Here is a 20,182-nt window from a genome sequence, read left to right on the forward strand (position 1 = left end):
TAGGGTCTCATAAATGAGAATCAATATTTCATTTGAATAATGTCTCCAAAAAAATCCCAACTGTCAAAATAAAGGAGAGATTAAAGCCGTGATAATAACTTAGAAGACAGAGTGAGGCAGATGTGTGAACTAAGGGAAATGACTCAACACATTCAACAACATAAAATCGTGGCCTCAATTCATTCTGACAGCTGTTGTGCTACCTGCCTGCTGCCCAAGTCAAGTCAGTACATAAACAAAAGATACGAGGGGGACCAGGAGGATGCAAGGCCAAGTGCTTCCTGTGCTGTATCTTGGTCTCCATACTAGCTTATCAGTCACACTGCACTATGCAAGTTTTATTACTAAGGTTGATCTACTTTTAAGAAGCTGTGTGGTTTCAATGAAAAGAGCACTGAACTCTCAGCCAGAGACTTGAGTTCAAGCTCATTCAGGCTTTGTCACCAGCTTGTTAGGTGATTTTGAACAAATGGCTTAATTTCTCTCTTTCTTAACCACTTTCTTTGTAAAGTTCCCTGCTTTCCTTAAGGGGCTGTACTGAGGGTCAATATGCAGCAAGGTGAAGACAAAGTGGTCTCAATGATAAACTGTCTATCAGCAACTGGTTAATTTCTTAAATGGGTAGAACAAATTATGGAGATAGTTGGGCTGCGTGAGAAATTGTGCAAAGTGGGTACGCCACAAAAGTCCCATCAAGATCTTTCCTTTCTTCATTGATCTGCACATGCTAAGCGCCTCCGTACAAGGTGCTCCTTAGCAGGTGCCCGGGTGAAAACTGCTGTTCCTGCCTGTGTTGACTGGGGAGCAGAATGAAAGAGGTTTCTTTTCCTCCCATCCTTTTGGATGTATGCTATAGGCAAAAAACAAAAACAAAAAGCACTACCTGTTTGGAAGAAAAGGACATAACTAACTTCTAGAAAAAAGAATCACGTGTCGGCTAGAATGGGGCACCCCAGAGAAGGAAAAAAGAGATAACAAACAAACAAAAGAGATCAACCTGTGAAAAGGTTTAGAAAACCTTAGTGCTACAGAAAGGTTACATCTAAGAATATCTTTCTCAGTTGCTTTGCTTTTGGTGTTGAAGTGAACCTACTTCATCTGGATTGTTGTCTGAGTTCTTTTCAGGAGGTTCTTGGTGGGCTTGTTTGGGAGGAAGCAAACCTTTCTTTTATTCATCTATCTCTCCTCCACCACAAGTGATGTTTATTAAGATAAGATCTAAAAGGATATATATTATGCACATTTTTAATGCTTCTAGATAGGACTAAAGGCAAATATTACTACAATGATGGAGCACATAACAAAATTTGTTCTCCAGACAGTGAGAACTTATTTGAGAAAACACAGTGCAGGATTCTGTGCTCTTACCCAAGGGCCCAGAACAGACATGTGAAGTCACGGGGCAGAAACATCCCAAGGTTGTGGCTGCTGTCATTAGAAATAGGTGGTCAGAAGTGCCTTTTAAACTACAGGCAAATGAAAAGATAGATGTGAAAGCCCATCGCAAGGACAAAAGTATTATGCAAATATAAAATATGACTGTTCAAACGGATGACGAATTGAGGTGTCATGAAAAGAATTCCAGTACTGGACCAGAAATCAGGAAGCATGAGCTTCTGGTTTCTCATCATTAAAATGAAGGAGTTGGATTTACAATCCCCCAGGGTCCCCTTGTGGGCTCTATGGGTTCTAAGTAACTGGTCATAACAAAATTGAGAGGGACATAATCAGGCCAGTCTGAAGCCAATAAATAAAATGGGAGTCTAAAGAAATAAATTGACTACTTCCGCTGCAACAGCTGTTAAAAGAAAAGGCCACATGAAACTATGTAGCAGAGTGAGTCAAGGCTCCAGAAATGAAACAGAAAACAAAGAAGGTGGGTTTCTGGTGATAGAGGTGACACGAAGAAAGACAGCATGGCTGCAAATGAAACAGTATGCACAGAGCAAAGAGCAACTAAACAATAGGCCGTTTTTAGTAAAGAAGTTTTGTCTAATGCCAACAGTTGAAAGGCAGAGAGAGAAAAGAAGTATATGGATGGATAATTCAATAGGGGAAAAGGGTCCAAGAAATAAGACTAACATTCCCCATGGAATGAACCATGAGTCCTGGAAGAATGAGGATCATAGGAGCCAGGCAATCACAATAGGGCCCGACACAAATGGAAGAAGCAGAACGAGAGAAATTGAACAGAGTGGAAATGGCTACTATTGTTGTTATGATTAATTATTATTAATCATTTACCTCAGTATTTCCCATGCTCCAAAATATCTTACATCTATTTACCTCTTGAGAACGTGGTGCTTTATATTGAGAGGAGAACATGAGAATATCTAACGGGCATACTCTTAAGAGAAATATGAAGAGTTACCCGGGGATAATTACCCTGCACACAGCAATTATTCAAAGGAGATTTAAGTTGCATCCTGGGAAAAGAGAATAGAACCAGAAGTAAGTAAAACAACTTCTGAAGCCAAATAATATCGGACAACATGCTGGAATATAAAATGAAAGTCCACGTGCTTGTATATGTGTGCTAACAGTCTGGATTGTAATAACAAAAAAGGAAAGACAAAAAAAAAAAAGAAAAGCAAGAGGCAAGTTGATAACAAATTATAGTACATTTGTATAACACTGTGATGGCTATACTGTATTTTCAGAAATGTGATCTCAATTGAACTTTAAAACTCCCTTGTGATGGAAGATGGCACCTTTCCTGAAAATGTCAAAATTCATTTCTCAAAACTTGAAAAATTGGCAGCACGTAAAGGATGAACAAATTGCATTAGAAATAGGAATACATTTAAAATGTAAGACATACTTTTTAAATATTTTAAACTTTTCTTGTGCAACTAACACATCATTGTAGTAAAAAATTAGAAAATATTGAGAAGGAAAGATTAGTCATCTATAAACTCATCACCTTTTTATGGAAATTTTCAACATTTAAAAAATAGAGAGCATTAACATATCTCCTTGTTCCCATCATCGACGTGCAACAATCATCAACATTCTGTCAATCTTGCCATCTATGGCCGCTCCCTCAGCTCAACACACAGTTTTGACAAATGATACTGGAATGTTTTAAATCAAATTTCACCCATCATAACATTTTACCAGAAAATACTTCGGTGCACATCTCTCACAGATAAGTTTTAAAAAAATACAGTGAGATATCATCTCACACCTGTCAGAATGGCTAAAATCAACAACACAAGAAACAACAAATGTTGGCAAGGATGTAGAGAAAAGGAACACTTATGCCCTATTGGTGGGAATGCAAACTGGTGCGGCCACTCTGGAAAACAATACGGAGGTTCCTCAAAAAGTTAAAAATAGAACTATCCTATGACCCAGCAATGGCACTACAGTAGGATATTTACCCAAAGAATAAAAAAAAAAAAACCACCTTTTTCAAAGGGATACATGAACCCCTTATTTTATAGCAGCATTATTTACAATAGCCAAATTATGGAAGAAACCAAATTATGGAAGATTTTAAAGTGTCTATTGATTGATGAATGGATAAAGGAGATGTGATATATATGCATATATGTGTATGTATATACATGTATGTGTGTCTGTATATATATATACACACACATATATGTGATGGAATAGTATTCAGCCATAAAAAAGAATGAAATGTTGCTATTTGCAATGACATGGATGGAGCTAGGGAGCATAATGCCAAGCAAAATAGTCAGAGATAGACAAACACCATATGATTTCACTCATATGTGGAATTTAAGAAACAAACAAATGAGCAAAGGGGAAAAATAGAGAGAGCGACAAATCAGACTCTTAATTACAGAGACTCTAGAAACAGACTCTTAATTATAGAGAACAAACTGATGGTTACCAGAGGGAAGGTGGCGGGGGGAGGGGAGGGGTGGGTTAAATAGGTGATGGGGATTAAGGACGGTGCTGGTTGTGATGAGCACCGGGTGATGTATGGAAGTGTTGAGTCACTATACAGTACACCTGAAACTAATATAACACTGTATATTAACAAACTAGAATTAAAATAAAAACTTAAAATTAAAAAACAATAAAATAAAATGTAAAAATACAACCACAATGCCATTATCACACATAGCAATGTTAATAATTATTTCTTAATATGATTTCCCTGATTTTCTCAAAAATGTATTTTAATAGTTATTGTTTTTTACAAATGGGGATACCTATGAGGATTTTGTGACAAACCAAAATTTTTTAATATATATTTTAGAGAGAGATCAAGAGAGAGAGAGAAAGAGAATCTTAAGCACACTCTGCATGGAACCCAATGCAGTGCTCGATCACACAATGCTAGGATCATGACCTGAGTGGAAATCAACAATGAGACATTCAACCAACTAAGCCACCCAGGCACCCCTGTGAAAACCAAATTTTTAAGTCTATAATCGATTATTTCTCCCTCCACCAATTTTTATGACATTTATTGTTGAAGAAATTAGGTTCATTCTTCTGAACAATTTCCCATATTCTGAATTTGGTTAATTACTTCCTTGTGATGTCACTTGACTTATCTCTTCCTCTTTCCTTCACATGTTTTGCAAACTGGTATTTAAATGTAGATCTTGGTGTATAAATTTATTATATATACACACTATTTTTATAAAAATAAGAGGTACTCACCCTACTTTTTGTAACTTACTTTTACATCTCACCTACCATGTATATAAAGGACAGACAACAACAAAGAAACTATTGATACTTGTTAACCTTAATAATTTTGAAGAATAATAAAATAATTTAAAATATGATAAAAACTTTAAGAGAAAAACACTAAGTGAAAGATTTCTTTTTCAAAAGTATAGAATGCAATTGAATGACATAAGACATAGAGAAAAATAAAAGGGAGAGAATGAAAATCAAAGAGTAATGTAGTTTACATGGAAAAAAGGGAAATCTAAGGACGGAAAAAGGAAACATTGAAACTAGAAAGTGTTATAGACATGAGAGCCCTGTGGTAGGATTGTTCTTCTAAAGCCTTTCACAGTTATTTCTCACATATTTATATCCGTAGTTTTGTGAATTAAATTAAACTTGTGGTAGAACTACAGAAGGAAGGTACATGAACTCCAGCTCTCCAGCTGTTCAGTTTCTCTAAGCTATCCTGGTTTCTGACATTTTTATGATGAGATATTCCAATCTTTCCTGAGATTATCACAGATGCCTGAGTAACATTTCAAAAAAATTGTTTTATTGTCCCTTCATGATGAATGAAGTTGTATATCCTTTGCTTTCCTGTCTCTGAAACTTTTCTACCATAGATTAATCTCGGTAAAAGGGATTTACAACTCAGATTTATAAATGTTCATTGGGGGGCAAGACAGTGGTTGTGTTTTAATGGTTTAGAGAGAGGCTCTTCTGTCGAAAAGAACTCAAAGTAACAGATCCACTATAAATCTAATTTATTTCCTAATGTCTATCACTTAGCATGTCTGATGCCAATATGTCATTCTGGCCTTTTCCCCTAGGGCTGCCCTCATTGTCACTCATTTCCTTGCCATTGGATGTCTTGGCCTTGTCTGCCATGTAGACTATTAAGCTACGTCATGCGGAAGTCACCCTCACTTATATGTCACCATTCAGCACTCAAGGACTGGAGTGAGTTGACATAGACGTGGCTGCTACAGCCTTTTTCTTTAATTTGAGAGTTGCATAGGACTGCCTTGGGAAAGGTTTGCTGACATCCTTACTGTAAAATAGGAAGCAAAAGATATACCACTCCATTAATCTCACTCCAACCCCCATTGAGCAGTCTCTTACTCTGGGAGGAAACAGGAGTTCATTGGAAGGCACATTTGGTAACACTGGAGTCACTGTGGAGATCCTACTAGAATCTCTTCTTATTCTAATGCCTTAGTTGACATATTCTCTACTTAGTTGACGTATTTTCTTCCTTCTTGTTATTTCCAGTCTTACACTAGAACCAAAGATTGTTAACTAAGATAGCATTCAAAAGAAGGGGGGCACCTGGGTGGCTCAGTCGGTTGAGCTTCCAACTTTGGCTCAGGTCTTGATCTGGCAGTTCGTGAGTTCCACCCCCGCCTCCGGCTCTGTGCTGACAGCTCAGAGCCTGGAGCTTGCTTCAGATTCTGTGTCTCCCTCTCTCTCTGCTCCTCCCTTGCTCATGCTCTGTCTCTCTCTCAAAACTAAATAAAGGTTAAAAAGAATTAAAAAACAAAACAAAATGAAACACTTTTGCAATAATCCATTACATCCAGAAATAGGTGTCAGATGTTATATATCATCTTCCCTGACGTCGTCCAAGTTTCAGTTGGAGGTCTTTGGTTGAAAACATTAGAAAATGCGTCTGGTAAAAATAAATAAACGTATTTAAAAGGATATTGCTTAGCTCACACAATAGAAGGAAAAACAGGATAACCAAGCCTCAGAAAAAAATAGAACTACAACAGCTTTCGGCATCTCAGTTGGAAACTGAGGTTTTTTTGAGTGCCAGTAACTCAACTTCAAGAATGCCATGGCATTCTATTCAAGATTCAGATTCCCAGGAGAAACGGAATCTTGCTTTATTTACTCCTGTTAGTTCCGAAGGGGTGGGCCACTGTGGTTTACAAAGCAGTGTGCTATTCCAAAAAGGAAGAGGAAGGGCTACTGAGAAGACGGTACCCTACTCATTGCATCCATGACTTGGGAATCTGTAGAGAAAGAAATTGAGGACGATGGGGCAAAGTTATTAGCTATAGGTACTGTTTATGGATTCCAACTTTAGAAACAGCTTAAATGTGAGAGATGTTAAGACGTGAAAGTGAGAATATGTACGTTACACGTGACTCTTGTCATAGTAAATATAGAGAGACACGATAACCAAAGTACCGGAAGGGGCCAATATTTCATGTATATCACATAAAAACCCACTGGAGAAGATTCCAACAAAAAGTTTCTTAAAAAATGAATGAAGAAAACTCTTGTATAATCCTTTGAAAATGGTACTTCAAGAAATTAATGCATAAAAATAAATGAAGTAAACCAGAGAGATGAAATATGAAGCATAAAATGTTTCATTAAAAGCCAGATCAATAAAACTAGGTTAGAAATTTAATTAAATTTAATGAAGTAGAAGAGAATTCTTAGATCATTTGTTGCTGAGAGAGGACAGCCTCATTTGTTTTTTTCAACTTTAATATCTTTCTCTACCCCAAATTTGACATTATTATTTAACATTGTTCAGATCAATGTAAGAAGACATGTGTATTTGTTTCCTATTGCTTCAGTAACAAATGATCACAAACTTAGTAGCATAAAGCATATAAATGTATTATCTTACAGTTCCATAGATCAGAAGCCTGACGGATCTTTCTGTGTGAAATCAAGGTGTTGTGAAGGCTGCAGTCCTTTCTGGAGGCTCCAGGGCAGAAGGCTTTTCCAGCTTTTAGAGGCCACCCTCATACTTAGGCTCAGGGCTCCCTTCCTCCTTCTCCATAAACAGCAATGGCTGGTGGAATCCTTTGAATGACTCATCTCTTTGACCTACTGTCACCACATCCTTCTCAGACTGAAGCTGAGAAAGATTTTTTTTTTTTTTTTCCTTTAAGGACTCATGATTAGATTGGGACCATCAGGATAATTTCCTTATTTTAAGGTCAGCTGATTAGGAAACTTAATTCCATCTGTAACCTTAATCTCCTTTTGCCACGTACATAACATATTCACAGGTTCCAGTGATTAGGACATAGACATCTTTGGAAGGCCATTATTCTGCTTACCACAACATGACATAGGAATATAAAATAGAATTTTTTAAGAAGCTGGGATATAATTATTAATCTTTTTAGATAATAATATGATCAGCTAGAAAGCTTAAGAAAATTTGTAAATACTAATGAAATTAATAACTGAATATAATGGTGAAACATGAATTTAATACAAATGTGAAAATATATATATAAATTTAAAACACTGAATAATGTTGATACTTTGGCCGAGTAGGAGCATGAGGAGTATGACCATATATTTTTTGTACTTTCCAACTTCTATCATGTACATTATCTTTATTAGAGAAAAATAATAAATTTTGTATTTAAAATAGCAAAGGGCACCTGGGTGGCTCAGTCCGTTAAGCATCCAACTTGGACTCAGGTCATGATCTCATGGGTTCTGTGCTGACACTCAGAGCCTGGAACCTGTTTCACATTCTGTGTCTCCCTCTCTCCCTCTGAAGCAGGCTGCGGAGACAGCTCAGAGTTCCTGCTGACAGCTCAGAGCCTGATGCTGGGCTCAAACTTACTATCTGCAAGATCATGACCTGATCCTAAGTCGGAGGCTTAACTGACGGAGCCACCCAGACACCCCTAAAAAAGTTCTTTTTTGATATTTATTTATTTTTGAGGGGTGGGGGAGGGGCACAGAAAGAGGGAGACACAGAATCTGCAGCAGGCTCCAGGCTCTGAGTTGTCAGCATAGAGCCTGATGCGGGACTTGAACTACTCACAGACTGCAATATCATGACCTGAGCCGAGGTCCAACACTTAAACGACTGAGGTACCCAGGTGTTCCTCAATTTTTTAAAAAATAAAATAAAATAGTAAAAATATTGTATACGTATCTTTAAAAACGGAAATTTGCTGAGAAACAAAATAATATTTGGAAAAGAGAAGTCCTGAGACTGTTCAATTATTCAAGAATTCAATTATCTCAGAATTAATTTAGAAGTTTAATGTCATTTTTGATCGTTACAATGGGGAACATTTCTAACATAATTTTCTTTTGGAATTCAACCAAGTTTTAACAAAATGTATTTGTTAGAATGGGAGGGAGGGACAGGTTTTCCCATCAGATATAAAATGTATTCTGAATTTACAGTGTATAATGCTGAGGTAGAAATTATGGAACATGATAGATACATCAGAAATAGGCCATACACAGAACATACATCTGAATCAAATATATACAACATGGGACCTATTTGAAGAGTAAAGGCAAATAAATGTTTATTTTGGGTACTTCCTAAGCTCCTAAGCTTTCCACAGAAGAGAAACCTCAGAGTTAACTTGTTAAAAAATTAAATCAAACACTAGATGGAAATTTATTTCCTCTTAACCAAACTGTCAAGTCTTTTAGAAAAGTTATGTCTCTATTATGGAAAATTTTTATTACTTATTATTGAAAGTTGTCAGTTTTGGATGAAGTTACGAAGCCTCAGATACTTATTTGATTATGTCTCAAAGGGTTTTGATTATTTTAAAAGACATTTTTTTCTGACAATTTATATGCCATCCCCCCAAAAAAATTCTAGGGGGAGAGGATGGCACTGTCTTTGGAAAGGCTTAGATTCCTGCTGAAGGATTCTGAGGAAGCTTGAAGGGAAGGAAGACCTTGGAGTCTCCCTTAGATGCTGTTTCTGAAGCAGGATTAGGAGAAGGAGGAATTAACTAGGGCTTGGGTGCTGTCATGATGCAAGGGCGTTTAGCAATTGGGTGTCCCCAGTAATAGTGGGTGGGGATAGCAAAGCAAGTCTGAGAGCCTCATTGGTAACAAAGCAGTGGTCACAGAAAGAAGAGATCATGATAGCAGTTTATAGGGACTGCTTGACCTTGGAAAAAAGTTTCCTGTTCTTTGCAGAAAGCAGGGCTTCATCTGTGTCCTCCCAACTTGATTAACAGCAAGGATACTTTTTTTTTTTTTTTTCCCAATCTAAGCTAATTTTCAGTTTTTCTGTTCCAGACAGATTTTACTCTTTCACGTCTACAGACCCTATTCGAATTTAATTCTCCTGTTTGTTATATAGCTCTTAAAAATAGCTATATAACTATTGATATCCAACTTTATTTTGACAATCCAACAGAAAACTAGTGTGAATTTATGCGGCTGTTATTCAAAATTATGCTATTGAAGACGTGGATTAATGACAAGAATATTCAGTGTAAGAATGTTATCAATTTTGGTGTTGAGTTTCAATGTAAAGGATATGAGTTTCAGTATGAAGAGTATATGAAAACATTGGAGGTGAATTCCAAGAGCTGATCAGATTATGCAGCGAGGGTATTTGCATTAGTTGGAGCTGGGCCATGGGGGAGTGGGCGAGAAAGAACCCCTAAAAGGGTGAAGAACTAAACATTTAATATCATGTTCTTCTTTCACTACCTCATTTCCACAGCTCGTTGTTGGAGCAGCACTGATCTTTCTGTCACCACTGTCACAATGCTTCCTTGGCCTTAAGAACCTTTGGAAAGGGGGCACTCCTTGTAAGTAACAGACTCAGAGGAAGCAATTAACTCTCTACTTTTGTCCCACTGTCCTCTCTCTCATCCTTCTATTCTGGCCTCCCCTTCTCAGCCCTCTCCCCTCCCTCTTCCCTGCTCTAAGCTACATTCCCACTTACTCTCCCCCGTCCCCCTTCCCTTGGGGGAAAGAGTGGGAAGTAAATACATGCAAAGAAATATCAAGGGTGATTTGGCTACGTAAGAGAGAAATGGTTATATCTGTGGACAAACATCCATAAGCAGCTGCTGACATTAGAACTAGGGCCATGCAGAACTGCATGTTTAAAGTGTCAGCATAGCCGTTAGATAAAGTCCACATAAAACTCCTAGGGAAGGAAAAACATTTGCCCAAGAGGAGAGTAGGGAGAATGAAGAAACAATCTCTAAGTATGTCTAAACCAAAACTAAAGGGCAGAAAATTGGACAGGGAGGAGTGGGCTCATGATATTGGCAAAGAATCTTTAGTAAATATAAAGGGAAAGCGCTAGAATTACCCTCTGGGAAATACAGGCTGTCTAGGATATCAGCATTTTGAAAGCATAATTTGGTAGACAAATGGTCTTAGAATGTGAACTACACAATAGAACATAGAATGGAAGAAGCAGTGGAGGGAAAGCAAGGACAATTTGAACGTACATCTTTGTAATGTTTTCCTGTTTAGTGTTTGGGGAGGTTCTGTTGGTTTGATGGTGAGAAGAAAATCATGAAGTTGAACTAATCCATGATGAAAGATGCTCAAAGACCTTAAGTATATCTTTGTTAGACATTATTAAAACCTCTGTGATTTCTGGTAGTGACTGAAAGGAAAATCCATATACTTCTTATTGTGAAATAAACATTTTCCAATATATTTTTTTTTCTGTTGTTGGGGGGGGGGAGGAAAAGAGTAGGATTGACTAACTGAATGGTAAAAATACTTGACTAAGCACCTGTTGTAGTGTGAATTTAGGAAATTTGCTTTTTCAAGTTTGCATGAACAGGGTTGGAAAATGAGTTTAGAGAATTAAGAATGTTGTTAACTAATTTGTGACTTACATGTGTATAGATTATATATGGAATCCAAGAAAAAAGTAAATCTGAAACATTCTGGTTCAATTTACCTATCTTCAAGATATTTCTCTTTAACATCAAAGGACTGTAATTAAAATCAACAGGTTGTAAAGAAGAGTATTAAGACTTATAAGGAAAAAAATTTTAATTATAAAAGAAAAAAATTTTCAAATACTTGAAATAGTCATTGAAATAGTCATGAAGAAATATTACTTAATTGCCATATAGTACAAACGTCTACTCTAAGCAGAGAGAAGAAACAAAACTTAGCTAAACTTTTGACATAGATGAGAAAACATTTTTTAGATATTTAAAAGTTAAATGCAAACAACCTGATATTTGAAAAAGTGGTTGACAAGAGTTAGTCTGTAGGAGATTAGGCATATAAGATTGCTGCTACTGAATTATATTTGACTCATGAAAATGGTAATTTCATGTGATTCAAATGAGTAGGTGATTTACAAGTATTTATTGAGTGCATATAGAATAATGTGCAATTTTACCTTTAAGGAGGAAAGTTTTCATTGATCTTTATAAACACTCATCCAAAGTTAATCATAAAAGTAAAATCATATAGTATTGACTAATTTCATAAATGTTGGGGGCAAACAGAATAGAGGAGGAACCATGATAGGAATTAATGGAACACAATTTTTCATGGTGGCTTTGGAACACATTTTCCCTTGTGTATTATTTTCTTGTTTGTGATGAAAGCCTTAGATATTTATAAAACATTTTACAATCTTCCTGGTCTGTTATGAAGTCGATTTCTTTAGCAGTAAGTAATTTCTGATACAGAATTTTAATACTATCGATCACTTGGAAAACACGTTTTTGAAAAATTATTCTGTGAATAAAGTGTATAAATATCTGAAATGAGCAGTATCTCAGGGGAAGTATCTCAGGGGAAGTTTGAGATCTTTTTCTCCAAAGCAGCCAAACAGCTATTCAGCATCACGTCCCAGGGGCTACGTCAAGGAGCTAAAATTTCCCTGGAGAATGTAATAAGGATAAAGACTGAGTTTTTATTTTGGCTTAAGAAGCGACAAAAGTTCCTTCTGGAGTTTTGAGAATTCAATTTAAATTAAATGTCAGCCATTTCTTCCCTAAACAATGCTTAGGTTGCTAAGGGGAGAACAGGTACATTTCAGCAGGAGAAATATTTTGTCTTATTGTAAATAAGGCAAAATAAAAAAAGAGTTTCTCCTGCCCTCAAATTTTCATTGTCATCACAAATACTCAGGATGTCTTTCTTTTCTTTTCCTATAAAGCAACTTATTATTTTTGTTTTCATTGTGTTCGTATCATTAAATGTACTGCAATGAGCCTTTTTTCCCCCTCATTTTTACTTTTTAAATTCCATTGTGTCTCAAAAGTTGGCAAAAAATAGAACAACATGGCCAAATTCATCATTCATAAATAACCACAGTGATACAAATCACTTTTTTGGTTTGAATTGTACTTAGGAGCTTTTCCAGCACTTAGCCATATGATTGTCTCATTTCCCAAAAACCTTTGAGGTACATATGGCACTTGATCCCCCCTCCCTTTGACCTGTGAGGAAATGGAGGCACATATCGGTTAGTGATGTGCTCAAAATAAAGAGCAATGTTAGGAGTAGCTTCCTAGTGCCAAATCCCAAATTCTGAACCATAGGCTACCTCATGAGGTTCCTATGCCAGGGCCTCTGGGACAGGGGCTTATGTAGAGATTCTGGGCCCTTGATTAATAAACCTGAAAAGGACATCTTTACCCTGAAAAGTTCAGGGGCCACATGAATGACAGAGTGAGAAGACCCTATAACTGAGGTGTGCCTCATCCTGCTCTTCTCCCCACAGCCTTCTTGCAGACCTGAGAAACACAAGTCATTGATCTTCAATCAACTAAGAGATTGATTTTGAGCGAAAGGTACTTCCTCCAGGCTGACAAGATTTAGCTGAAATGAGGAATATAAATACAGTATCTAGTAGCTGAGTAAATACCCTTGGTTGAATTATGTCTTCCAATTCTGTGACTTTCCAATTTTTCTCTTGGGAGCCCTCCAACATCGAGGCCTCCAAACACTTCTAGGGCTAAACCTTTAGCTAAACCTATGCCCTGAGGCTGTTTTTTGTTTGTTTCGCTTTTGTGTTTTGGGGGGAAAAGAAGGGACATTTTTGAATTAATGTATGATCTAAAGTAGCAATTCTCAATCTTGATATTTAAAAATAAACTCATACTCGGTCCCACCCCAGAGATTCTGATTGAATTAGGCCCAAGCAACAATATTTTTTTTAAGCTCTCAAAAGATTCCAATGTGTAGCTAGAGCTGAGAATCACTGTTCCCAGGCAATCATCATAGACATATTTTAGAGAAGGTCTAAAGAAAAGATCAGAGGGCAATGCAATACTATATGCTTTTAAAACATTAAGAGAATATATATTAAGAGAACATACATACTGATGAAATGCCAATTATGAAAAGGGATTCAGGATTGTGATAGGACTATTAATGCATGGATCTTAAACTGGGTGTACTCGACTCTCCTGTTCAGCAAAGCTGAAAGTAAACAAACTTTACAAACTGTGCTCTGATAGAAGGGAGATCTGATCCAGTCAAGGCAGATAAGTGACACAAGAGAAACTTTGAAAAGGCAGAAGTAGGAGAGAAAGATCTAGAGGAAAGGTGATGTTCAGTTTTAAAAATCTGAGTTGGGCCAAAAATATTATGAACCAAGGAGTTGGAGATGAGATGGAACCAGTGGTGAGACCTTCGTAGCTCAAGGTAAAGATGTTGCTCTGGTTATGGCACTGTATTTCCTAATGTTTCAAGGTATATTTCTCGGGAGATGAAATATAGGCTGCTATTTCTTCCCTTTCTTAGAAAAGGAAAAGCAAAAGTTATTATTAATTTAATTGCTTTTTCCTAGATAGCTTGGAATGCTTGGCAGCAGGGCATAGTAGGAATAATAAATAAGTACTTGGGACTCAGTCAGTCCTAGAATCACACCCTGACTCAGGCCATTTGTTGTAGTGAGAAAGGACCCTGAAATATTAAACTGTGTGCATCTCTTTCTTGTCCACACCTCTGGGGAATTTTAACTGCCTTACAGGATTTAGGTTGAACAGAGAGGTAAAGAGGAAACACAGCTAATTTAAAAATATCTTTTACTTTCAACCTAGACTTTTGAGAATAAAAAGAGAAGGCTGTCAGGGGAGCAGAGGGCAGGATATTGGCCATAACTATTTGCCTCTTCCCTGAGAGATAGGACAAGAAGATGGCCAGCCTTGAGGAGGAGAACTGGTGAAGGAAAAGAATGGTGGTCTCCTCATAGGAGTTTTGGGGAGAAGTCTGGTGGGCGAACTGGTATACCTGTCATGAGAAAGAGAGGCTGTAAAGAGCATTTAAAAAGATTTGCTTGGACCTTCCTGCAGAGATTCTGGTGAGAAATGAGACTGAACGTGTATGCATACATTCTGAAAGTCTCCCACATGGTTTTCCATACAGCCAGCGTCCTGTAGAGCATGTTGCCTGGTTGAGAGTAGGCACTCAGTATCTGTTGGCCTCTCATTTTCCACATTTTCATTATTTCCACCATTAACCTGCACGCCTTATCAAGTCTAGTCCATATTACTGCACAAATGTTTTGGTTTCCAAAACTTTAGTTTCACGGAATGAAATTATTGCTTTTACTTTGTCATTACCATGACTGAAAGCCAGTGATAAGTTTACTCTCACTTTTGGAATGAAGTCTCATATCTCTAGAGTTTAATATTTTCTTTTTTATATATTTATTTATACATTGATCGATTGATTGATTGGGGTGGGGAGGGGCAAAGAGAATCCCAAGCAGGCTCCCAACACAGAGCTCGAACTCACAAACCATGAGATCATGACCTGAATCAAAATCAAGAGTCACACACTTAACTAACTGAGCCACCCAGGTGCCCCTAGAGTTTAATGTTTTCAATAAACTCATACCAACGTGCCCATGCTACCATAACAAACCCTTCAAATTCTCTGCTCTAAGTAAATTCAGCAACATAAAATTCACCATAAAAGACGATGTCTTTGTTTATCCAATTAATAGGTTTCATTGTTTTTAAACTCTTTTGTGCCAGTTGCTTTACCGATGTAACCTCATTAATCCCCCAAGCACCCATAATAGGATAGAAATGTTCTTTTAGTAATTTCAGTTTTGCAGATTTTTAAAAGAAATAGATGTCTCTCGGACCTTTTGGAGCCTCATTCCTCAAAGTGTGGTCTGGGCCAGTAACATGAGTATCATCCCTAGAATTGCAGAATTTTGGGGTCTGCCCAAGACCTACTGGATCTGAAAATTAGAAAGAGCAGTTTAACAATATCCTCAGTGGGTCAGTTACACGTTACAGGTTAAGAGTATTGCAAGTAGGGATGCCTGGGGGCTCAGTTGGTTAAGCATCCGACTTCAGCTCAGGTCATGATCTCTCAGACTGGTTTGTGAGTTCAAGCCCCGCATTTAGGCTCTCCGCTGTCAGCTCAGAGGCCACTTCAGATCCTCTGTCCCCCTCCCTCTCTTTCTGCCCCTCCCCGCTCGTGTTCTCGCTCTCTCTCTCTCTCTCCCCCTTCTCTCACTCTCAAAAATAAACAAAAAAATCACTTTAAAAGCACTGCAAATTTAAGTGCTCAGTTAGTTTAGCAAACACTGTACACTCAGCAGTCTGTTGATTGAAGACAAGTAGTATTCATGCTAGGAATAAGGGACTCATGGTCCCACTGTGATATAGAAATAAAAATATTTATAATGTATATTTACTTTACTATGAAGGAAAAACTAGTGTTTTTTGTTTTTATATCATCCCATCAGACCCCACCACCACCAACAAAACCACTAGTTAATTCATTGACCTATGTCTGGACAAACAATTTAAAGATCCATTAAATGAAGTCTGAGGAATTTCCAGAGGAAGGATCACTACACTTGATTAGTTTTACAACCACTGTATTAAGGACAGTTATTGAAAACTGTCATTATAACCTTTTAAAGAAAATGTAAGTGGAAAGCTTCATAGCAACCAAACCTTATCCTTATTTGGAGACTGTACTGAAAAACAAATTTGATCCGTGAATTTTGCTCTTTCATTCACTCATCAAACAGTAATATCAATCTCACAATGAAAATGCTTAATACAACTTTTAATCGGACATTGAGACACATACGTGTTTGATAATAGTAAAGGTTATTTTTGCACTCATTGAGGTCTATAGCATTTTAAAAAATACAGTGAAAACAAAGATCTTTGATTCTTTTTTTTGAGGGGGAGGATAGATAGAGCATGAGTGCAAAGGGGTAGAGAGAGAGAGGAAGACACAGAATCTAAAGCAGTTTCCAGGCTCTGAGCTGTCAGCACAGAGCCTGAAACAGGGCTCGAACCCACAACCTTGAGATCATGACCTGAGATGAAGTTGGATGCTCAACTGACTGAGCCTCCCAGGCACTCCCAAAATCTTTGATTCTAAAGATTAATTGCAAGCCGTAGTCCTTTCATATCCTTTTTTAAGAGATCCAAAGAAAAGACGTCATTTCTGAGTTTGACTACAAATTTAACCAAATTCACTAAAATAAATAACCATACACATTACTATTAAAATAATAATTATTATATCATTTAGTTTAATCACCTGTTACGGATATTTGTGTGCCTCCCCCCTCCCAGATTCATATGGTAAAACCCTAACTCATAAGGAAGTAATTAAGATAATGAGGTCATAAAATGGAGGCCTTTGTATGATAAAATTAGTGTTTTTATAAGAAGAGACCCCAGAGAGCTCATTCCCTCTCTCTGCCATGTGAGGACACAGTGAGAAGGGGCCACCTGCAAACCAGGAAGACAGTTTCCCCAGGACACTGGTCCTCTTGGACCTAGATCCTGGACTTTGGGCCAGTGAGAAAAGAATTTTTTATTTGGACAGTGAGGAAATAATTTTCTGTTGTGTAAGCTGATCACTCTATGGTATTTTGTTAGGGAAGCTCAAGCAGCCCAGTGACCAATTTTCTCTTCTTCTAACATCTTGCAGAGAATGGAGTTAACTATGGGTAATTTCACTGACAGGGAGCTCTACATTTTAGCAAATATGTGAACCCAAAGTTCTCTTCAAAACACTGAAGAAGTTTCCCAGAGCCCTTGCAAGTGACCAGGTATTTTATAGGGACCTATTTCAGAGTCCCACTTACCAAGAATACAATTTTTAACAAGTTTGCTTATCTGGTTTCATCTTGCATGGATGACTAAAAACTGAAAGAATGGAAAATACTCTGAGCTGGGACGCCATCAAAGTAAAAAGCTTCTGTACAGTTAAGGAAACAATCAGCAAAACTAAAAGGCAATTGATGGAATGGGAGAAGATATTTTCAAACGACATATCAGATAAAAGGTTAGTATCCAAAATCTATAAAGAATTTATCAATGTATTTTCCTCTCAGGACTGCCTCACTGCATCCCAAAGCGTTTGGATTGTTGTATTTTCATTTTTGTTTGTTTCCATATATTTTTTAATTTCTTCTCTAGTTGCCTGGTTGACCCATTCATTCTTTTGTAGGGTGTTCTTTAACCTCCATGCTTTTGGAGGTTTTCCAGACTTTTTCCTGTGGTTGATTTCAAGCTTCATAGCATTGTGGTCTGAAAGTATGCATGGTATGATCTCAATTCTTGTATACTTATGAAGGGCTGTTTTGTGACCCAGTATGTGATCTATCTTGGAGAATGTTCCATGTGCACTCGAGAAAAAAGTATATTCTGTTGCTTTGGGATGCAGAGTTCTAAATATATCTGTCAAGTCCATCAGATCCAATGTGTCATTCAGGGCCCTTGTTTTTTTTATTGACCATGTGTCTAGATGATCTATCCGTTTCTGTAAGTGGAGTGTTAAAGTCCCCTGCAATTACTACATTCTTATCAATAAGGTTGCTCACGTTTGTGAGTAATTGTTTTATATATTTGGGGGCTCCCGTATTCGGCGCATAGACATTTATAATTGTTAGCTCTTCCTGATGGATAGACCCTGTGATTATTATATAATGCCCTTCCTCATCTCTAGTTACAGCCTTTAATTTAAAGTCTAGTTTGTCTGATATAAGTATGGCTACTCCAGCTTTCTTTTGACTTCCAATAGCATGATAAATAGTTCTCCATCCCTTCACTTTCAATCTGAAGGTGTCCTCAGGTCTAAAATGAGTCTCTTGTAGACAGCAAATAGATGGGTCTTGTTTTTTTATCCATTCTGATACCCTATGTCTTTTGGTTGGCGCATTTTATCCATTTACATTCAGTGTTATAGAAAGATATGGGTTTAGAGTCATTGTGATGTCCGTAGGTTTCATGCTTGTAGTGATGTCTCTGGTACTTTGTCTCACAGGATCCCCCTTAGGATCTCTTGTAGGGGTGGTCTAGTGGTGACGAATTCCTTCAGTTTTTGTTTGTTGGGGAAGACCTTTATCTCTCCTTCTATTCTAAATGACAGACTTTCTGGATAAAGGATTCTTGGCTGCATATTTTTTTTCTGTTCATCACATTGAAGATTTCCTGCCATTCCTTTTTGGCCTGCCAAGTTTCAGTAGAGAGATCTGTCACGAGTCTTATCGGTCTCCCTTTATATGTTAGAGCACGTTTCTCCCTAGCTGCTTTCAGAATTTTCTCTTTATCCTTGTATTTTGCCAGTTTCACTATGATATGTCGTGCAGAAGATCGATTCAAGTTATGTCTGAAGGGAGTTCTCTGTGCCTCTTGGATTTCAATGCCTTTTTCTTTCCCCAGATCCGGGAAGTTCTCAGCTATTATTTCTTCAAGTACACCTTCAGCACCTTTCCCTCTCTCTTCCTCCTCTGGAATACCAATTATGCGTAGATTATTTCTCTTTAGTGCATCACTTAGTTCTCTAATTTCCCCTCATACTCCTGGATTTTTTTATCTCTCTTTTTCTCAGCTTCCTCTTTTTCCCTAGTTTTATCTTCTAGCTCCCCTATTCTCTCCTCTGCCTCTTCAATCTGAGCTGTGGTTGTCTCCATTTTACTTTGCAGCTCATTTATAGCATTTTTTAGCTCCTCCTCGCTGTTCCTTAGTCCCTTGATCTCTGTAGCAATAGATTCTCTGCTTTCCTCTATACTGTTTTCAAACCCAGAGATTAATTTTATGACTATTTTTCTAAATTCACTTTCTGTTATATTGTTTAAATCCTTTTTGATCAGTTCATTACCTGTCATTATTTCCTGGAGATTCTTTTGAGGGGAATTCTTCCATTTCGTCATTTTTGATAGTCCCTGGAGTGGTGCGGAACTGCAGGGTACTTCCCCTGTGCTGTCTTGAATAACTTGTGTCGGTGGGCGGGGCCCCAGTAAGACCTGATATCTGCCCCAGCCCACCACTGGGACCACAGTCAGACTGGTGTGTGCCTTCTCTTCCTCTCTCCTAGGGGCAGGATTCACTGTGGAGTGGCATGGCCCATCTGGGCTACTTGCACACTGCCAGGCTTGTGATGCTGGGGATGTGGCGTATTAGCTGGGGTGGATCGGCAAGGTGCACGGGGGCGGAAGGGGTAGGCTCAGCTCGTTTATCCTTCGGTGATCCACTTCGGGAGGGACCCTGCGGCACTGGGAGGGAGTCAGACACGCCACCCCCGGAGGGATGGATCTGCAGAAGCACAGCAGGTGTTTGCGCGGTGCAAGCAAGTTCCCTGACAGGAACTGGTTCCCTTTGGGATTTTGGCTGGGGGATGGGCGAGGGGGATGGCGCTGGCGAGTGCCTTTGTTCCCCACCAAGCTGAGCTCTATCCTCTGGGGCTCAACAACTCTCCCTCCTGTTGTCCTCCAGCCCTCCTGATCTCCGAGCAGAGCTGTTAACTTATAACCTTCCAGATGTTAAGTCCCGCTTGCTGTCAG

The 20,182-nt window shown here is 38.0% G+C and overlaps 1 long non-coding RNA gene across 1 annotated transcript; it reads left to right on the forward strand.

Annotated features, from left to right (window-relative positions):
* Nucleotides 1-6,586: 6,586 nt before the first annotated feature.
* LOC122231799 lies at nt 6,587-13,499 on the forward strand. Its single transcript, XR_006209046.1, has 3 exons — nt 6,587-6,722; nt 10,133-10,220; nt 13,127-13,499. It is a non-coding gene; the product is annotated as an uncharacterized LOC122231799 (long non-coding RNA).
* Nucleotides 13,500-20,182: the final 6,683 nt, after the last annotated feature.

Source organism: Panthera tigris, chromosome A1 (genome assembly GCF_018350195.1).
Source record: "Panthera tigris isolate Pti1 chromosome A1, P.tigris_Pti1_mat1.1, whole genome shotgun sequence".
NCBI lineage: Eukaryota > Metazoa > Chordata > Mammalia > Carnivora > Felidae > Panthera > Panthera tigris.